This window comes from Triturus cristatus, chromosome 6 (assembly GCF_964204655.1).
Source record: "Triturus cristatus chromosome 6, aTriCri1.1, whole genome shotgun sequence".
Classification (NCBI taxonomy): domain Eukaryota; kingdom Metazoa; phylum Chordata; class Amphibia; order Caudata; family Salamandridae; genus Triturus; species Triturus cristatus.
The window spans coordinates 1083892938-1083914353 of NC_140589.1; the positions used below are offsets into that span (position 1 = coordinate 1083892938).

General features: G+C 43.7%; 1 protein-coding gene across 2 annotated transcripts in view; it reads right to left on the reverse strand.

Annotated features, from left to right (window-relative positions):
• C6H6orf120 (chromosome 6 C6orf120 homolog) overlaps positions 1–5363 on the reverse strand; it is a 39532-nt gene extending 34169 nt beyond the window's left edge. The window contains exon 1 of one of the 2 annotated variants that reach the window (XM_085611964.1): positions 5237–5363. The gene's annotated coding sequence lies outside the window, so the exon portion shown is untranslated. Of the gene's footprint in view, positions 1–5052; positions 5192–5236 lie in introns of those variants that run through there. The other variant, XM_085611963.1, reaches the window with a different exon arrangement.
• Positions 5364–21416: the final 16053 nt, after the last annotated feature.

The window sequence follows — 21416 nt, forward strand, 5'->3', positions numbered from 1 at the left end:
AAGTTGAGATAACTGCCATTGGAAAAAAATTATTATATGAACATGAGATGAATTATGATTCATAATATAGCTATACATGCCTGCAGGAGCAGCCTATACCAGCCATGAAATATCTGCCTACTGTTCCGAAACTATAAAAATAAAATGTGGCTAATAGCTGTAGAGCCCGTTGAAGCAGGTTACAATGCAATTAGAACCTTTCACCCAATGAGGTAAGAATGTAATCATAAAATAAATACAAAACTTGTCTAGTTATGTATAGAGGGGATGCAGGAAGGAGGTCATATCGCTGCAGCCCCTCTCTTACTCTATTCTGCCAAACTGCCCCGGTCCTGCACCTTGGCAGGGACATGGAAAAGGCAGGTCATGCAGCATCTTCCCCCTCCTTCCTCCTCTGTATGAAGCTTTTCAGCATGACTGACATGAGCAGAAAAGGGAAGCCTACTCTCCCTTCCTAAGAACAGGGTCTCTCCCGATGCCCTACAAACTTCTGAAACTTTACGTAGCACCAGAGGAGAAGAATAAAGTGTAGATTGTAATGTTGATGGCTTATATTAGTGTTTATTGATACCAGTGTTCTAGTGTTAAAAAAAAAACTGCACATTTCTCAATCAGAGCACAATGAGCTGCGGGTAAAATTTCTAAATAGTCAGAAGCCGACCAATAGAGAAAATAGTTTTGACTACGTTGTTAGAGATTGATTAGATTACGAATGTTCTTGGCAATATATGTCTAATTAACAAATCACTGTGGTGACAAATTAGTAGGTGAGGCTGAAGAGCTGAAGTCTGGATCAACTACAGAAGTGGCAGTAAGAATTAATGAGACTGGATCGTCAGCCTTCGGTCCACAGTGAAGTCAGTTGAATTTACAAGTATAATGTGTTCAAGCAGATTACAGATAGTGTTCTAGCATCATGCAATAAAAAAGATGAAGGAGTGATGGTGTGAATATAACAATATTATGTGGTAAAAATGCAAAAGATCATTGAAATTGGATGTCGAGAAAAAGGGGCGAGAGGTTTAATTTTCTTTAAACGTATTTGAAGAGGGTGACAGGCACATGTGGCAAATCAACAAAAGCATTTATGATTATGGGAAGTAGTACTCTTTTACATGCATTTGTGAATTAACCCAAAACATCGCCCTTTCTATTTGTGCTAATTGTATAGGCTCATTCCCATTCGGAGCCAATTTTAGATGTTTTGGGGAAAATTCAAATGGCACAGAACAGTATGTAAAATGGTCCTACTTTACATACTCCAAAACGTCTTTACGAAGAGGACCAAGTGTGTCTGCACCTTAAAGAACGGCAATGGCCCCAAACCCATGTGCTAAGCCCAGGTTTGAATTGGATGTAAACAAGGGCTTTCATTTGCTTTTAGCCCATGAGAGGACTGAGTATCTAAGCTGGGTATTAGGAAGTTTTAATGCTAAGCATTCCAAGTTTCAAACTGTATCTGCAGAGCTCAATTACATTCAGTCTACCAATTACTGGAACTAGAGTTGCCATCTTAGTTAGCTGTCTAACTCAGCAACTCCACCCCTATAAAACCATTCTGGGGTGCGGAAACGCAGCGGCCGCACTGCCAGGGCCAGAACCACTACCAGTTTTAATCACCATACAACTGATTTCTGCGAGTGAGCTAGTTACTTAATAAAATCACAACAATCAACTACCTGCACTCCATGGCACCACTGACACTCCCCGCCACATGCAAACTCTGTAGGGCCATCATAGGAACTTGCGACCTAGATGGAGGGAGCAAGGAATCAATGCTATCTACTCCTGAACTTATCTGGACTAACAGGTTACTGCTAAATTGCATGTCACTCCCAAAACACTGCATTGAGATCTTCACCCTTCTTGAAGACAAATCTCCAGATGCCTTGTTTCTCACCGAGACTTGGCTGAATTAAAATTCGGCTGCAACTTTGTCATGTTTCTTCCCCAGGGCTACTCTATTATCAGGCTTGATAGGAAAGACAAAAGAGGTGGAGGAGTAGCCATCATCTTTAAAGATCAATATAAATGAACCAGCACACCTGTCAATATTAAAGATAGGGAATGCCTTCTTTTCCCCCAGGAATTATCACAAACCTTCACATTCTTAGGGATTCTCATCTACAGGCCCCCAGGACCAGCAATGCAATTCACCCTAGCTCTGCCTGAAATTGAGGCACAAAGCGGTTTAAGTAAGGCAAACGTCACTGTTAGGCAATCTTAATCTGCATTTTGAAGACGGCAAGGACATTATGGCAACTAGACTAATACAAGACCTCACAGCATTACAGCTAAACCTAATCGCTAGATCTGCGACACATAGCCAGGGCCACTTACTGGACTCAATCATCTCTAAAATCATTCAATTAGACATGAAAGATGCACTTTATGTCATATGGTCAGACCACTTTAATGTCCCTTTCCGGTTTAGCCCTCCCATAGCAGGTCTGAAGGAAATGGCTCCTGCCAAAATTAGAAGGCCATAGAAAAAACTTAAGAGCAAATGACATAATGCACTGAAGAAATCTGTTCTGACCGAGGATGACGTTGCCAAAATGTACACCAAATTTGAGAAATGGCTAACAGAGTGACTTGACTCTCCATGCCTTATAAACCCCTGACTTCAAAGCACAGCGATGGCCAGGCTCCGTGGTATACTCCAGAACTGGCAGAACTCAAGAAAGATCAAGAAAATGGAAAGAATATGGAGAAAAGGATACGACCCAGGCAATGAAATAATCTACTAACAATAAAAAATAAACTATCAGCAGGTCATAATACAGACCAAAGTCTTACTTTAGCACTAAAAGTGAGTGTGTCACCAAGTGAGATATACAAAGTAGGCAATACCATCATGACACCACCCACTTGTATAGCAGCCCCACCGCCTTCCACTGAGTGCTGTGACATTCGCCACAGCTTTTACAAATAAAGTCAATCTTATCTTTGGGATGTTCTCTCCCAAAGAGTACATCACCTGGTCCAGCTACCCCTGAAGAATTAATAACAAAAGCTCAACTGTCTTCATTTCCGCCCTAAATATAGATGACATTGGCACCATCTTAAAGTCTATAAAATCTGGTGTACCACTTGAATCAGCCTCACCTAATGACCTACTAACAGCTGGCGACAGTATTCTACCTACTCTAATGAAAATCCTAAACAGGTCCCTAGCACTCCGTAGTGTTCCCCCTGCATGGAAGCATGCTATAATCAAACCTCTGCTTGAGGAGCCACATGCAGACCCCCTGATGGGCGACAATTACAGACCAATCTCTCTGCTTCCAATTGATAGTAAAATCTTTAAAAAGCATGTTAATACACATCTCTCTAATTTTGTAGAAGCTCATTCTATCCTTCTTCCCACACATATGGGTTTTAGACCTGGAAATAGCACTGAGACCGCATTTTTAGTGGCCACTGAAGATCACCAGGCTATGCTCGACTGGGGTGGCTCAGCAGCCATCATCATGCCGCTTTTGACACCTTTTCCCACTGCAGCTGGCATTACAGCCTCCGCTCCGAAATAGATCAATGCTTTTCTAACAAAGAAGTTTTCAGGTTCGGGATGAACCATTTTTTCCAGCTACATATCCCATTGAATGCGGAGTCCTACAGGGCTCCTCCTTAAGCCCAATCATCTTTAATGTATATGCCCTCCCACTGGGAAGAATGTGCAGGCACACAGCTTTGAGATAGTCTCGTTCGCGGAAGATACTAAGCTGATTCTTGCATTACCCCGGAATCTCAACTGGCATCCAGTGACCTAAAAGGTTGCCTCAAGGAAGTAATCGAATGGATGTCAACTAGGAGACTCAAAATCAACGGTTGGAAGACAGAAGTGCTGGTTGTTGGGAACACCTGCTAGGGCCTTAATGCCTCAGAGAGCGACCAGTGCCTTATATGACAGTAAAAAGCCTTGGCTTTTGGTTGGAAAGCAAACTCGCTATAGATAAACAAGAAAGGTGTCGGCAAATTGCTTTGGACTACTACGCACACTTCAGAAAGTCATGCAGTGGCTACCTCCCTCATTCATTAGGGTAGTCATTCAAGGACTGATCAACTCCCGTCATGACTACGGTAACTCCTTGTTTCTTGGAAGCCCTCAATACGTCCGAAGCACCTACAGATGAATCATTCAAAATGCTGAAGCACAATCACTCTTCAAGATCCCAAAACACCATTCCGCGGCCCCAGCGTTCGCGGCGCTTCACTGGCTCACAATACAATAAAAAAATTATGTTGTATCCTATGACAGGTAGCCAGGTAGAGTTTAGTAGTTTTCTTTAAATGAGGATATAACAAATTCATTTCAAGGTCCTATGAAAGGCTCACCTAACTATTCAAGGAAAAGGTTCCCCTCTGATCCAAAAACTGTTTTGCCCATACATGCCAGAGATCACTAGCTCCGAAGCGCTTCTCTGATGACGAACCCCAAAGTAAAGAGAGTCAGATGTGATGGCCGCTCTTTCGCCTTTAAGCTGTGGAACGCCCTCCCTACCAAACTAAGACAGACGCAGCCAGAAATTTCCTTTAGGAAACTAATAAAGACCCGCCTATTCTAAACCTCAGTTTGATTCACCTAGGTCTTGCAGGTGTGACTGTCTCAGGGCCAGGAGGGCCTTTTGGGGCAGCTGCGTGCTATATAAAACACCACGAATAGAATAGATTACCCGATTAAGAGCGGATACCCAAAGAACGATTCTTGATTAGATGTACGTTTATGAGTCAAACAATTAAATCCCCCCCACCCCCTCGCATAAAACTAACATAGAAAATGCAAACAGCGAACACAAGGGGACAACTATTCAACACTGAGGTGAGGGGGCTACCCTCTAAATTATTTGGGAATAATCTCCTTCTCAAGGGCAGCCCAAATTCCACTGTCCTATGCAGGAGCTATGTTGAATCGTGCTTTTGTAGGGATCTATTTAGCCATGGCAGGAGATTTAGCGTTGACAGGTCTCATTTCATGACCGATAGTGTCACTAATATGTGAAATTAAACTAGTATTAGCATCTTATTGGGCTCATATGACTGTCCCCTCACCAGTAAGAAGAAAAGTACTCTTTCCATAGCTCGATGTCCTTGGGTAAGACCTCTCATTTCCCTTTCACTGATTGGCTGGCACAAAGCTGCGTCTGTTTAAGGAAATTCAGTGCCAGGCCTTTATTTTTATGAGAATAGCAAGCTGGTAGACCCGAGTTGAGGTGACCACCTGCCCGCTACTTACACGGACCGTCCGTGAATTCAGCCTTAGATCTGGCGTCCGTTGTTGATCTTTTAAAGGATGTAGTTTTACCACTTCCGGGTCGCGGAACAACCAGTACCAAGGCTGAACAAAATGTGAGCATCGTCTGTAAATGGGAGGTACTGCTATCTGTAAGGAGGTCTAGGACTGGAGCATTGAGGAGCTCCAGCCAATCCTAGTGCGCTGCACATCATTTGCTGATTGGTGTATCAGAGCCGCCCTTCGGAGGGGGTAGCGCACGGTTTAGGACTAGCGGTGTTCCCGTATTGAAATGACACGGACAAGTGTAGGAATAACCCTTGGTGGTAAATGTGGTGTGGTCGTTGGACCCGGTCACTGTCTTTTCGCAACTGAAAGCCGAGTAGCTCCTTCTGTTGCTGCGGGCATATTTGGGCTCAGGCTTGGCGTAACAATCATATGGGTCGAGATCTGCCTGTCAGAGTACTGACAGTGGATATTTCTTTTGTAATGCGAATTCTAATTGCTCTGTGCTACTCAATTGTTTGCTTCCTGACATGTCATAACAGATCATGCTATTGTGGACTGACTGACAAGACATTTCTCATTTAATATGAAACCCATGCTCGTCACTTTCTGCATGCCACCCATAGGCAGTTCGCATTTTGCAAAGCACCGACATTTACGAGGGGATTCGATGTTGCAGATGCGTACGTGTGCACTGATAAAAGACCTGTTATTCACCGCTTTTGTCTTTTCAATTTCTGTAACAAAAGGCATTTTTCTTTGCATTATAGATCGTATTTACAGAGCCCTGTTGAAGTAATAAGGTACGGGAACACTTTGTAGCTTGTAAGTGTTGCTTTATTAATAGTAGTAAAAACCCACAACCAGACGCTCCCGCCGCATACCAGGATCTCCGACAACTCAATAACGTTGTCAGAATCCTGGCATGCAACGTTCAGCACCAGATCATGGAACATTGCTTAAATGAAAGCATACCACATAACAAAGGCCCTCGAGCCAAGCTTCCGACACGAGGATGCCGGTCAGCGTACATATTACAACTTCTCCTTCCCCACAAGGAACTAAACACAAAGAACAACTTAACCAAATGCACTAAATCCATTATAGTACAAAAAGGCATGAATTAAATATAAACAAAAGCTTATAAGAAGCGATAAATCACAGCATCATGACAAAACATAGTCATTTAATTTTGTGGGCAATCTCCTACAACGAACTCCCAAAACTGATGAAGAAGAACATGTATCCGAGTTGGTAACAGTGCGAGTACCTGCACAATGTTCCAGACTAGGATGGGTAATGGGAGACTGGAAGAATTTCCAACATCAGAAGGTAAATCATGTAATATATGAACCCAATCAGAATCCTCTAATTCTTGACTGGATAATTTAAGTAAGGAATCAGCCTGAGAATTAGAAAGATGAACCAGCGATCTTTTATTCCACCATCCTTTATGACCAAGCAAGGCTGATGCCTTACTGACACCAGTGACCTGCACAGGAGGAGAAAATCTTGAAGTCCCCTTTGGTACTTTTTTGGGATTCTTAATGAGAACCCAACTACCAACTTCCACGTGTGAGGAATTGAAAACTTTACCATCATCATGAATTCTTTTCATGAGACTCTGTCTTTGAGCAACTCTAGAAGCTACCTCACTGTTGCAAGGGAAGTTTTTGTCATGTCTGTTAACCAACCACTTTGGAAACAAATTAGTGTGAGCAGCCCTACCTCTTAGGAGCGAAAATGGTGAAACCCCGGTGGTACAATGAGGAGAGATGTTGTAAGCCCATAATTTTGCTTCAAGAAAGTCTTGAGCATCCTGTTGAGAGGACAGAGCTGTTTGAATGGCATCTTTAACTAATCTATTTGCTCTTTCAACCAAACCGTTGGACGTTGGTGCGTAAAGAGCAACTTTAAAGTGTATAACATCACAATCAGTAAGAAAAGAACTAATTTTCTGAGAAATGAAATGAGTGCCATTATCTGAAACTAAAACAGAAGGTGAACCCTCAAGAGAAAATACCTTCTTCAAAATTTTTATGGCATTATGAGAACTGGGTGAGTCACAAAACATGTGATAAATCCACTTAGAGTGGTAATCAATCAACAAAATGATATACTTTAGATCATGTTGCAAAAGATCGTAAGGGCCAGAAAAGTCTAAACCAACTTTGTCCCAAGGTTTTGTAGGATAAGGAACAGGATGCAGTGGTGTATTCATAACTTTCCATTTCTTGTCCGATAATAAACACTCCGGGCATGAGTCAATAAAAAATGTGACTTGTAATTCTAAGGATGGCCACCAATAGTATAACTTAATGAGCTGAGAAGTCTTTGAAATTCCTAAATTGCCTTTGTGAGCAAACTTAATGTCATTCCTAAGACTGGCCGGAGGAACAAACCAATCATGTCTCATGACTATGTTGTTGACTAAAGATAATTCAGATGCAACCATGGCAAAAGCTTTCAACTCATTTGAAAGTTTCCTATCTTCTGGCCAATCCTTAACAATATACTCAGATACAAGTTTAAGATTGTCATCTTTATGCTGTGCTTCTAACCAAGATTCTTCAGTAATATTTGGACAAGAATATACAGCATCAAGAGTAGCAATGACACATTCCGTATCCTCTGAATTCTCAACCTCTGAGGGATCATGAAAAGCCATGCGAGAAATGCAATTAGCCCTAAAATTCCTCCCTCCAGAAATAGGTTTAATGGAGAAATGAAATTCTTGCAACTTAGACAGCAGTCTAACTAACCTAGCCGATGCTTTGCCAAGACCATTACCAGTTAATAACTGCGTCAGAGGCTTGTGATCAGTGAAAAGATCAAACTGACGTCCCCAAATGTAATTCCTGATCTTTTCAATGGCCCAAACACAGGCAAGAGCCTCGCGTTCTATAGTACTATAATGAGTTTCAGATGGTTTTAACATTCTAGAGGAGAAAGCTATGGTGTGCTCTTTACCTGAAACCCATTGACCAAGAACAGCACCTAACCCAGTGAGGCTAGCGTCAACCATAATGAAACATTTTGAGGAGTCGTGGAAAGGGTGCAAGGCAGGTGCATCCATAATAAGTTTCTTAACTTGAAAAAAAGAAGAAACATCTTTAGACCACTCAAATTTTTAACCTTTACAGAGGAGAGAACGCAAAGGCTCCACCGTTTGTGCATACCCTTTAACTAAACGGGCGTAATACTCTGCTAAACCTAAGAAAGACCGAAGTGCGTCTTTGGGAGGAGTAGCATGACTAATGGCATTGATGAGACATTTTGGGCTTGATACCCTCCGGAGAAAGTGTATGACCCAAATATTCCAACTGCTGTGTAGCGAATCTACATTTTTCTGCCCGGATTGTCATGCCTGCCGTGTCTAATTTGCTTAAGACAGAGGATAAATTGTTCAAATGAGTCTCCCAGTCATTAGCATAGACCAGAATATCATCTTGATAGGCTTGTACACCTGTAACGTTTTTAAACAGATTGTCCATGATTTTTTGAAATACACTGGCTGCAGAGGCTAAGCCGAAAGGTAATTTAAGGTATTTAAACACACCAAATGGTGTGACAAAAGTTGTGAACTCCTGAGAACCAGCTGTTAAGGGAACCTGATAAGCTGAACGCTCAATGAGTGAGAAAAACTTGGCCCCTTCCAAATTGGCCAGAAGTTCATGAATCTTGGGAAGGGGATGACAGTCAATAAGAATGTTATTATTCAAAGTGCGTAAGTCCGCACATAATCTGACCTCACCGGATTTTTTGCGGACAATAACGATGGGAGAAACCCACTCAGAGGAGTCACAAGGAGCAATGACGCCATCATCACATAGTTTTTTAAGAACAGCTTTAAGTTCGTCCTTTGCACTAAGAGGCAACGGACGTACTTTATGGACAAAAGGTTGGGCATCAGATTTCAACCTAATTTGGTGTTGAAAACCTTTAAGAGTTCCTAACTTTTCAGAAAATAAATTTGGAAATTTATGCAAGAGCTTTTTAATGTCAGAATTATGGTCTGTAAGACATAAACAATCAGTAATGGGATGCAAATCATTCCTAGAGCCAGCAGGGCTGTAGCCCTGAGGGGGATCACCAAGAGCAATTGGATTATCAGAACCTGGAATAAGACGTAAACCCATTTTCGCCAAATCCTGCCAGCCAATGATATTACGTCCTCTAACTGCAACATAAACCGTAGTAAAAATGGATCTTCCTAAGCATTCCAGTCTGTAATTAAAATATCCCAACATGTCTATGTCAAATTTCCCGTGTGCCTTTGGGTTGATGTCAGTTTGACATAGAGTGATTGAACCTTTCCATTTATCATGAAATAGAACATCTGATAAAATGGTTATAGGAGAACCAGAGTCTGCCATTATGGGAATTTCCCCGTTACCAAAGTATGCAGTTCCTAAAGGGCCTTTCACACAGTGAGGAGTAAAAATGGAATTGCATTCAATAGAAACTACCATATCTTGAAACTGATCTGAACAATCATTAATGGCTCCAGAGTAATCTACACTATTGATGCTGGTGGGTCTTTTTGAGGATCTGCATGAACCTTGAAAATGACCAATCTTTTTACAAAGAACACATCTTTTCCCGATAGCCGGGCACATAGGATAATTGCTTAGGTGCGATTTAGAACCACATCTATAGCAGAACGTATTTCCTTTCTTGAAAAATTGTTTAGTAGGTTTATGCGTAGAAATAGCATTCACAGACTTGACAATGTCCTGTGTAGGAATCTTAAATGAGTTGGGAGATTGATCTTGAAGGACCTTGGAGGTAATAATGGATCTCTCAATACTCTTGGCGATATCAATTGTCTCTTGGAGAGATGGTTTTCTACAACTAAGAAGGCGTTGCTGAATTTTTCTTGAGAAACAAGCAAAAACAAATTGATCGCGAATGTAAATTTCAGGGTCAGCTTCAAACTCGCATGTTGACGCTAAAACTCACAATTGTGCATTATACTCTTCCACAGATTCATCTTCACCTTGTTTTCTTCTAATGAAATTATGTCTCTCAAGCATAATGTTTGACTCCTGATCGTAGTAATTTGCAAGTCGTGATAACGCCTCTTTATACACGTTCCAATGATCATCATCATCAGCAGGAGTTGGGAATTTAGGTAAATACTCAAAAACGTGTTGTGCAGCAAGACCAAGACAACCATAAAGAATTGCTACCTTACGCTGTGGAGAAAATTTAACGGCATCACTAGCTACTATGTGGTTTTCAAAAGCTTTTAACCATTGACGCCATGGAATGCTGGGTTTCCCAGGTTGCTGCAAGAAAGGAGGCGGTTGTGCAAATTGCTGAGAAGAAGCCATTGTTGTGAGTACAATTGACAATGAAAAATGTAGAGGTGTTGATGTGAAGACAAAATAATTTACATGATGAAATAAATGCAATTGCTGAAGTAAAATGATATTTAAAATCAACACTATAGGTAAGCAAAAGTATATAAAATCATGTAAATTATTGTTGTAAGGTGAGCCTATCACCGAATCTGAAGGCTCAAGCGTGTCAATGAATCATAACTTTGAAATAGATAAGGTGTGCCTGTCACCGTAGAAGCGTGCAGGCTGGATCCTACCTGGAAACGAAGCAAGGATGAGAACAGTTGAAAGTCACGAAAGAATCAGCGGCTTCTCCGCGGTGTAGCGTTGTCTCTCTGAGGTCACCAAGGTAACAAGGAAACAAACCACAATATGGCTGCCAGCGTCGTTGCGCGTACGCGTCATGCGTTAGTGCGCATGCGCGAAGACGCGAGTGAAGATTACCAAGCGTTGAAAATAAGCGACGCTGACAACGCAACGATTTTCAAATCGCTAGTGTGCCAAAAGCCAGCAAAATAGTCGTATGCACCAGGAGTGGCCTCTGAGCAGGAACGGACGATGGCCTCCTCTTGGGACAGACGCTGGGAATCAAGAGGTGAACACCAAGTAAATCCGCTTCTGATTGACGAAAAGTCTTGGCTGGTGGGTGCTGGACGCGCAGCTTTGTCCGCTCGTCGCCAAATGAAGTAATAAGGTACGGGAACACTTTGTAGCTTGTAAGTCGCCAAATGAAGTAATAAGGTACGGGAACACTTTGTAGCTTGTAAGTGTTGCTTTAATTAATAGTAGTAAACACCCACAACCAGACGCTCCTGCCGCATACCAGGATCTCCGACAACTCAATAACGTTGTCAGAATCCTGGCATGCAACATTCAGCACCAGATCATGGAACATTGCTTAAATGAAAACATACCACATAACAAAGGCCCTCGAGCCAAGCTTCTGACACGAGGATGCCGGTCAGCGTACATATTACACCTGTTTCTATTCTCGTCTCTCTTTGCCATTACATTCAATTGTAGAATTAAAAAAAATAACGCGATGATCACGGCTGGTGCGGTAGGTCACAAATATGGAACCCACGCTTCTACCGTGGGCCTGATGACTTATCGTAGGCAACTTTTTGCATTGTGTGGCACAGGCGGTCCGTGTTTTTTCCGGACTCCAGTGACAGCAGACACATCGATGTGCGAATGCTCACTTCTCACTAGTGGAGAAGTTAGGACATGAGGTCATGCCAGGTGAGCGTTGTAGTGGAAGGGAAATCCTTTAAAGAGTCATTTTCTCTCTGGATTTCCCTTCTCTTTTTGAAACTCAGGAGCAGCAACATTGTCGTGGTGTCACCAGGGCTTTAAGTGGAAGCTTTTTCAATATTATATACAAGCCGTAGTTGCTGCTTATTTATCTTCAGCAACTAACAATCATTGACAAAGCCAATAGTCCTGACAAGGTATGATGTTACTTGCTGTATCATATCTGGATGCAAAGACAGAAACAGCAAAATACAAGTTGGGCGGCACACTAAGCTAAGCACAGATTTTTAGTTTAAGTATATTTAAGCCACACCCTTAATTACATTGGCCATGCCCCTTTGAGAGACCCTCCCCCAGTTTTTTATCCCACTTAAAGCCCTGTGCACAGTCACCTGCTAATAAACACTCCTAAATGTGTTCATGAATACCACGCTGGGAGCTAGTCCTGGAAAAATGTGCTTGGGCTTTACTTCTTGTATTAAGCCTGTAAGTGTTAAGGTATTGTCAGGTCAGCGGATAGAGGCATAGACAAAGTGATTTGCCCAAGTTCAAACAGTTTATTAAATTAGTAGAGCTAAGACTGCAGCACACTGCTCTTTGCTGTAAAAGCTATATATATGTAAAACTTTATTGCATTTAGGTGAATATACCAGGTGACTGGCCACTCATCCCCTCTCACAGGTTATGTATAGTCCATTTGTTTTAACCACACTCACCAGCAGATTTTACATATAATGTAAATACTACCAATTTTGCTAAAATGGGAGTGAACAAAGGTCAAGAAAGGTAATTGCCCTAGAGCAAACAATTTGATCAAATGAGAGGCAGGGATTAAAAACGGTGTCTTCTGGTTCCACATTTCCAACTAGTTGTATCTCGCATGCGCAATCTTGTAATAGGAGTACCCATGTTTGATGGATCGGGGGGGTGAGATGTGACTCCCCCGAGGACGTCGTTATGCTTGGTTTTGCCCGCGCACCGCAGGCGCGTTGAATAAAGTACACTGCACGTGCGTGCGGTGACGAGCAGACACGTGGTGATAAACTAAGACCCCTCTGTGTAAGTGTCCCGTTATTGCGGCCAGTGATCCTGCTATCCACAGCGCTGCAACTCGACACTGCATGCTGGACATCATGTGCACGTCACTCTGGCTCCGACATAACATTTGGTGATGAGCGTGGGACAAAGCCCACATGCCACCAGGCGGCCACGCACAACTCTCCACGTGAGTGGTGCTTGTGCCGCAAGACCAACAACGCCTACGTGAAGTCCACGAGAGGTAAAAGACTAAGAATAACACTGCCTAGAGTCACTGGGTTGAGTGAGTGGAGCCAAAACCTTAAGTCCAGTGAAAGGAATAAGAGTTGGCCCAAGTGAGGACACACAGTTAACTGTGAGGAGCAGCAATACCCTGCCAAAGCGGCAATACCACCACATTGCAACCTGACCACACACAGCACAGACCAGAGTGGCAAGTAAGACACTGGCTGACAGAACATGGCTCATTTCCCGGCGATAGAGCCATTTGTGGTGAAAGGGGCCCCATCTGCTCAGACCCCAAGGTGGAGAAAATGGGTTGAGCGCGTGCAACTCTTCTTTGAGGCCACTCAAGTTGAGGATGAACAGAAGCTTCCGATGATAAAACATCTTGGTGGGAAGGAGGTGTACAAAAAAGCAAAATCATTGGTGGAGGCAACACCGAAGACGCACCTCACGCTTATTGTTGCCCTCAACAGCTACTACAAGCCTACGGCAAACCAAGATTACGAACGATTCGTATTTAGACAAGCAAGACAGCAGCCTGAGGTATCTTTAGACGTATTCCATGCGTTCTTAAAGGAACTAGCAAGCACTTGTGGGTTCAGAGATGAGACAGAGGAGATCTGGGGACAGATCGTTCAGGGATGTGCGTCAGCGAAGTTGAGGGAGAGGATTCTAGAAGAGTCAGGGAAATCACCAGCAGACATACTTACCTTGGGAAGAACCAAAGAACTCTCAAAGGTAAGGGCTGCCCACATGGTGGCCGTTTTCCAAGCTCCCATCAAGACCGAATGGGTGAATGCCATCACTCCGAAGACCACGGCGTCACCAAATAGAACGAGAGGCACGAGAATACGATCATGCGGATACAGTGGAGGGCCGTTGCATAGGCCATCGGCATGCCCAGCGAGACGCAAAAGATGCACGGCCTGCGGGAAGATAAATCACTTCATGAAAGTGTGCAGATCAAGCAAAGGACGGGTGACAAAATCACAAGTGGACATGATCCCAGAGGCTTAAGAACAAAACAGCGATATGGACGATGATAAAGAAGAACACACGGTACACTCTGTGTTCACCGTAGGTTCAGCCTACAATACACACTCGCCTGCCACAATGCCAAATCATGGTTTCAGGGCAACCATAAATCTCATGTCACTGGAAATTTATCAGGAGATGAAACCTCCTCCAATCCTAATTCCTGCACAGATAAAAGTATTTGCGTATGGCCAAACAAAACCCTTGGCCATCAGAGGGAAATTCAAGACAACCATTGCCTATGACACCCAGAAAGTGGGCGCCATGGTATATGTGACGAAGGAAGGGCATGGAATATTGCTAGGATGCAAGTCAGCTGAAAAACTTAGCATTGACACGTTTGCTTTCGGCATCAACCGAGAAGGAGTTAGTTAAATCCTTGAGGAATTCCCTAAAGTGTTCAATGGCATCGGGTGTCTGCAGGGCAAACAGATACATCTTCACATTGATCCATCGGTGCAGCCAGTGGCTCTTCATCATAGGAGAGTTGCGTTTCACCTAAGACCTCTGGTTTGAAAAAGAACTGTGTAAACTCGAGGAAGCAGGAATCATCGAAAAAGTAAAAGGTCCAAGCCCGTGGGTGTCACATATAGTGGTTGCGAGAAAGCCCAAACAGTCGGGAGAAGTCAGAATTTGTGTGGACATGAGAATTCCCAACGCTGCGATCAAGCGAGAAAGGCATCTGACTCCCACCATTGATGACCTGAAGGGGAAGTAAGCGGAGACAGTTGGTTCTCAAAACTTGACCTTCGAGCAGGATACCATCAACTGGTCCTAGACAAACAGTCCCGGTATATCACAACATTTTCCACGCATGTCGGATTAAGACGCTACAAGAGGTTGAGCTTTGGGATATCGAGTGCAGCGGAGGTATTCCAGAATACCCGCAAAGAGCTCCTTGATGGCCTTCCAGGAGTAGTCAATGTCAGTGATGACATTCTTGTTCATGCCAAATCCATACAGGAACACAACAGTCGGCTGAGACAGGTGCTTTAGAGGATACAAAATTCCGGATTAACCCTCCATCGAGAGAAATGAGAGTTCCTTCATCAAAAACTGAAATTCTTTGGATACATGTTTTCGGCAGATGGAGTTGCTCTCGATCCTGACAAAGTGTGAGAAATCAAAGCAGCCTTATCTCCCACCAATGTTTCAGAAATGTGCAGTTTTCAGGGGATGGTGAACTACTGCGGTAGGTTCATCAAAGATTTATCCTCCCTGACCATTCCACTGAGGGATCTAACCAAGGCATCTGTTTCGTGGGTATGGGGTCCCAAGCAAGAACATGCTTTTCAGGTGACCAACGATGCCCTTTCGAGCACAACGACACTGATATTTTGATCCCCGTCAGCAGACTCAGGTTGTTGTGGACACTGGTCCGAAAGGTTTAGGAGCCGTCCTTCTGCAACGCCCTGACGAGGAAAGTGAATGGGCTCCTGTGGCGTTTGCCAGTAGATCCTTGACAGATACCAAACAGCGGTACTCCCAGATAGAGAAAGAGGCAATTGCTGGGCATTTGGGGTGCCGGCATTTTCATTTGTATGTGTACGGAAAACCGTTCGTGGTTACGACTGACCACAAGCCTCTCATCCCTCTGTTCACAGGAACTGCATCCAAGCCTCCTCCCCGTATCGAAAAGTGAATGTTGCAGCTACAAGAATATAATTGTAAAATTGAGTATCACCCTGGAACCGGCAATCCAGCGTACTATCTATCTTGCCATCCCAGAGAAGCACTCCCAGTGAAATAGAAGAGGCAGAGGAAACAGAGGAGTACGTTCCGAATGTTACTGAAAGATCCTTTCCGCTGCCCCTATCTTTAAGTGAACTGTGTCAAGCAACACTCCTGGATGAGTGCCTACAGGAAGCTTTGGGAGCTGTTAAGACCAACAAATGGCACAGTCTTAGAAGCCAAGGAGCCACCTTCACTCCTGAGGCCCGGAAGGTGATTGACAGCCTGTATCATGTGAGGCACGAACTGTATGCTGATTCGAACAGGTGTTTACTCCGAGGTCACCGTTTGGTCATTCCGCTAACTCTTGTGGATCGAGTGGTGAGGCTCGCTCAAGCCGGTCACTAAGGGATGGTGAAAATCAATAATAGACTCAGAACAGAAGTATGGTTCCCTAACATGGATGAGAAAGTTGAAGATGCAGTAAGGTCCTGCGTGTGGTGTCAAGCTGCCGGTGTCCAGAGTCCCCCGGCGCCCATTTCCATCGAAAAGCAGCCGGAGGGTCCATGGATAAGTGCCAGCATGGATTTTGGAAGTCTTCCTGATGGGAAACAACCATGGTGGTGATTGATGACTATTCGAAGTATCCTGAGGTTGAAGTACTGTCGTCCCTGAGTGCAGGAGAAGTTATAAAGAAATTGGAAAAGGTGATGGCTACCCATGGACTCCTCAAGGAGTTAAAGACTGATAATGGTCCTCCTGTCCAGGGACAAGCATTTGCGTCATACCTAAAATCTCTCTGAATTTTGCACCAAAAGATAACGCCAAAGTGGCCTCAGGCAAATGGAGAAGCTGAGCGTTTTATGAGTGAATGAATATGCTGTTGATGACAGGAGAAAAAAGGCTCATGCACAAGTCAGTATGCGGAGAAGAGCAATGGTGTCACCTATCCAAGTGGGAGATTTAGTCCTTATTCAGGATAGACATCCTGGAAGCAAGTTCCGACTCCCGTAAGAAAGAAACCCCTGGTACATCATGAGCATGAAAGGCACTCAAGTTACAGCCACCAGAGGCAGGGAGCTGGTTACTTGCAACGTATCACCTCTCAAGAAATATCATGGAGACCCCTGTGGAGACAGGTCAGATGGACAGAGAATCTCGGTGTCAAGACAGTGCTGACTGGTCAGATTCCGAGGGTGAAACACCTATGGCCAGAAGTGATGAAGTGCTGGTGCAATCGCCAGATGGGAGTAGAGGGTCATCTGAGACCTCGTGACTGCTGAACAGAATGGTGAATGCAGGGAGACCCGCAGGTGATATCACCTGAGGAACAACCCTGAACCATCCAGAAAACTCAGGGATTTTCATTGCTGAGACACCACCCTGTGTGACTTAAGTTTTTCAAATGTTGTGTAATCCCAGTTGCAGTTATGCAGAGACGATGACTTCTGTGAGAGTAAGGTTTTCTATTATGCTTTAATGTTTGCTTTTTGGGGAGGAGTGTTGTATCACGCATGGGCGATCTTGTAATGGAAGTGTCCATGTTTGACGGATCGCGGGGGTGAGATGTGACTCCCCCGAGGACGTGGTTATGCTTGGTTTCACCTGCGTACCGTGGGCACGTTGAATAAAGTACACTGCGCATGCATGTGGTGACATAGCCGACATACACGGTGATAAACTAATACCCTCTGTGTAAGTGTCCCGTTATTGCGGCCAGTGATCCCGCTATCCACAGCCTGCAACTCTGCACCGCATGCTGCACATCACGTGCACGTCACCCTGGCTCCGACATAACACTCGTCTACTAGACCGCAACTGGGGTGGCACTGATTCACATGGCAAGGTCAAAGGGCTTTCTTTCCCATGGAAATGTCACTCTTTTGGACCATTCCCAGCCTTAAAATACAATGGTAATTTCCATCATATCTAGGTGACGTCATAAAGCTGAGGTTAGATGTCGATTATCCTAGTTCCAGGGCTAAAACTTACCCACTAGACCAGGTCTTGTGGCAGTGACGAGCTACTGGGCAATCTGCTTGATTACTACTGGTAATTCAAAGCTTAAGACTATTTCATTCCATTTGGATACCACGGATGTTCATTTTCTTAACTTATCTCAAAATTTACAATAGGAAGCAGTCAAGGCTTACTCCAGGAGGTTGGAGTGATTAGAAATCAAGTATAGTAGGCATAGTAACCACTCTATAAATTTGATCTCTAGCCAGGTAATCTTTTAAAATGGCCAGCTTTACTGGAGGAGGAATTAGAATGAAACCCCCCAAAAGTGCTATGCATATCATAGTCCCCCTGCTTGCCTACAAACCTGATCACTCAGCATGCAAACTATTTCTCCTCAGGCACAAAGTGCCCTGTGAAGTGATTATGAACAGTTGGACACCCTTCTTGGGTCTCGCAGCACTAGACCATTGGTACATAAGGGTCCTTGTCACTATTGCTATTCTACAAGCTTGCCTTCACTGGACCTTATAGCCATGTTCCAGTACTTAATGTCCCAGGAGAGGCCCTCTCTTACCAGGGCCTTGCAGCCATGGTTGGGCGCTCAGAGGACGAGCCCCTGCCTATGAGCTTTGCAGCACTGGATCATGGTGGTGGGGCCCATTGAATGTGGGTGTAGATCTCAGTGGGTGCCACAACGGTACCAGGGCTCAGGTATGTTAGTGACCCAATCAATCCAAGTTATGGCTGTCTTTCACTATTCAGCATTATTTGCTTGAATCAGGGCCAATTGTGCTGTTGCTCTGCAGCTGGCCCTTTCTCCCATGCACTTTGCAGCTATGATCCAGGGCTGCAAGGCCCAGGAAAAGCTGATCCTCTCCTGTGCCTTACAGCCTTGGTCCAGTGCTGAGAATCCTAAGGGGGCCTTCTCCCCAGGCCTCAAAGCAGTGTAAAATGGCTGTGAGGCCCGGTGGGGGAATAACCTCTGAGGGGCATAGCTATCAATTGTGCAGGGGCACCATGGCCCTCTAGGCTTATGGGCCCAATGCATCCAAATTATGGCAATTTTGTACTGTCCAGTCAATGGCCTGAAGACAGTCATTTACTTTGCTTGCATCAGGGCCCATAGAACCATTGGTACTCCACTAGCTCTCCTCTCCATGGCCTCTTAGACATGGTCCTATGCTTCAAGGCCTAAGCGGAGGCCTCATTCCTCAGCCTTGAAATACAGAACGATGGCTGCAAGGTTCAGGGGATGAGGCCCCTCTCAGTTGCATAGCTATTGTTAGTGCAGCAGTTGAAATGGCACCAGAACCCAGATGTGTTACAAGCTCAGTTTACCCAGGTTATGGATGTATTTTACATCCATCATGTGGATGGGGGGGGGGGGAGTGGCCCAATTACCTTGCTTTCATCAAGGCCCAGCCAAAAACCAACACTGGAGGTGGGCCGGGGACAGTAAAGCTGGGCCTCTAATCAACTATAACAAAAAAAACGCTGATACTGTGACAAGTCTTGAGTCTCAACTTCTTGACATATCATTCATTCCCATACATTCATTGTATCCATACATTCACAAGCACACGTATCCTGAATATCTGGTTAGAAAATAAACGTATTGTCTTTAAACCCACAGGTCTTGATGAGAGCCCCTGGAAAGAAGGGGTCTCGAAACGCGTAGACCTTGTGAAGAGACCACAAGAATTTTCAAAAACCTTGAAAAAAGAAACTAATATAGAGATTATCTTGTTCAAAATCTCTCTCTGTGGTCCTAATATAAAGACTTTTACGTTTATTTTCTAACCAGATATTCAGGATACGTGTGCTTGTGAATGTATGGATACAATGAATGTATGGGAATGAATGATATGTCAGAATAGTATGTATGAAGAAAATCAATGAATAGTGTGGGACAATTTTTCTAAAAATTATCATTAATTGATTGTTCACTTTTCTAAAAATGTTTTGTTAAACGGAAGGTTAAAAAATCCAAAATAAAGAAACTTTTTGATTAATTCAAAAAACAAAGGTCTTTGACACTTGTTTCAGTTCAAGATGTGTCCTCATAAAAGAAGTTGAGTCTCAAGACTTGTCACAGTATCAGCGTTTTTTTTGTTATAGTTCATCAAGGCCCAGGGCACTGTGGCTGCGCCACTGGCCCCTCACTGCTGGGCCTTGTAGTCCTGATCCAACTGCTTTGAGTCCCAGACAGGAACAGTACAGCCATGTCTTGTTATGCCCCTGCACAACAGATACACAAGTAACCACAGACTAGCCTCAGCCTCGTTAGGCATCCTGATTGCAGTGCAGATTGCGTTCTATGGCCCAGTGAGCTACAGAGCCCAAATCTGGACATTCCCATTGTACTTAATGATTTTCCCTAAAAAGTAGAAAATTTCCTGGGTAGTCAAGTTTGCAGGGAGGGGCATTTTGCCCACTCAGTCTTGCATGACTTTATGGTTTGAGTCCATTTAAAGACCCATCTCCAAATAGGTACTGCTATGGTATCTATACAAAAGGTGAGGAATCTGCAGTTAGAAGTTTCTATCCTGAGAACAAGTAACTTACCTTTTGTTAATGCTCTTTTTAGTGAATACTCTTTCTAGCTGCAGATTCCTCACCGACATTCCCATCTTCCCTGTTCTGTGAATGGACTCTATCCATTAATTAGATCCCAAGTCTAGGAACCTGCACACTGGTCATAACCAATTCACACTTGTAGGTGTGCGTTTGAGGTCATTGACAGCCTCAAAAGCAACTGATATCAGCACACAGGAGTAGATCCTAAAGAGGCTCTGCATGTCATTTCTGGAGCTGAACAGCTTCATTGCGGAGGTGCACAGCGCCACCTGACGGCGCACTGATATACTTTTGAAACGTTTCTGTATCCAGTCTGACCCCTGGAGAGTATTAAAATGATGAGGAATCTGTGGCCAGATAGGGTCTCTACAAAAAAGAGCATTACCGAATATAAGTAAATTGTTATGAGCACAATTTTTACATCATACATACAATTAAAGTCTTATTTAAACATTCATTGCTACAAACAAATAATCGGTCAAACAAATATGCACTCAAACAATCTTTCCTTACCTACGTAAGACACCTACTGAAAAAATGAAATCACTCTTTACCATTTATACACATTTACTTTATCAAGTAAAGAAATTAAACAATCGGAGAACAATAGATCAGCACACACATGTTATAAAGGTAAGACCCATTGACTTTACCAATGATTTTTAGTACAGCACACTTATCACATTGATCTAAGTATGTTTGTGCCATAATTAAAAATCTGCATGGTCTGGATAGAGTTCTTATTTGTGTTAATAAGAGAGCATTCAGTTACGCTCTTTATGCATGGGCATAAAGTTTCCTCTCCAACCTCCCTATAGGAATCTAACCATTACCCAAATTTATGGTATGGCGTGAACCCCTGCAAGTGAGGGAATTAGGTGCCTTTGTGCCTGTGCTGCACTAAAGTTGGAATTGCAGGGGCAAACGATTGCCAGGAGGTGCTCCACATAAAGATAGCACACAGTCAGCTTACCCTGCGAGTGCTCCCCTTGGACTAGGGAAAGGGTGTGCCAGTGAGCCCCCAGCAGGTTAGTGCAGTCATTCTCTTCATTCGCCAGAAGAGTATCTCT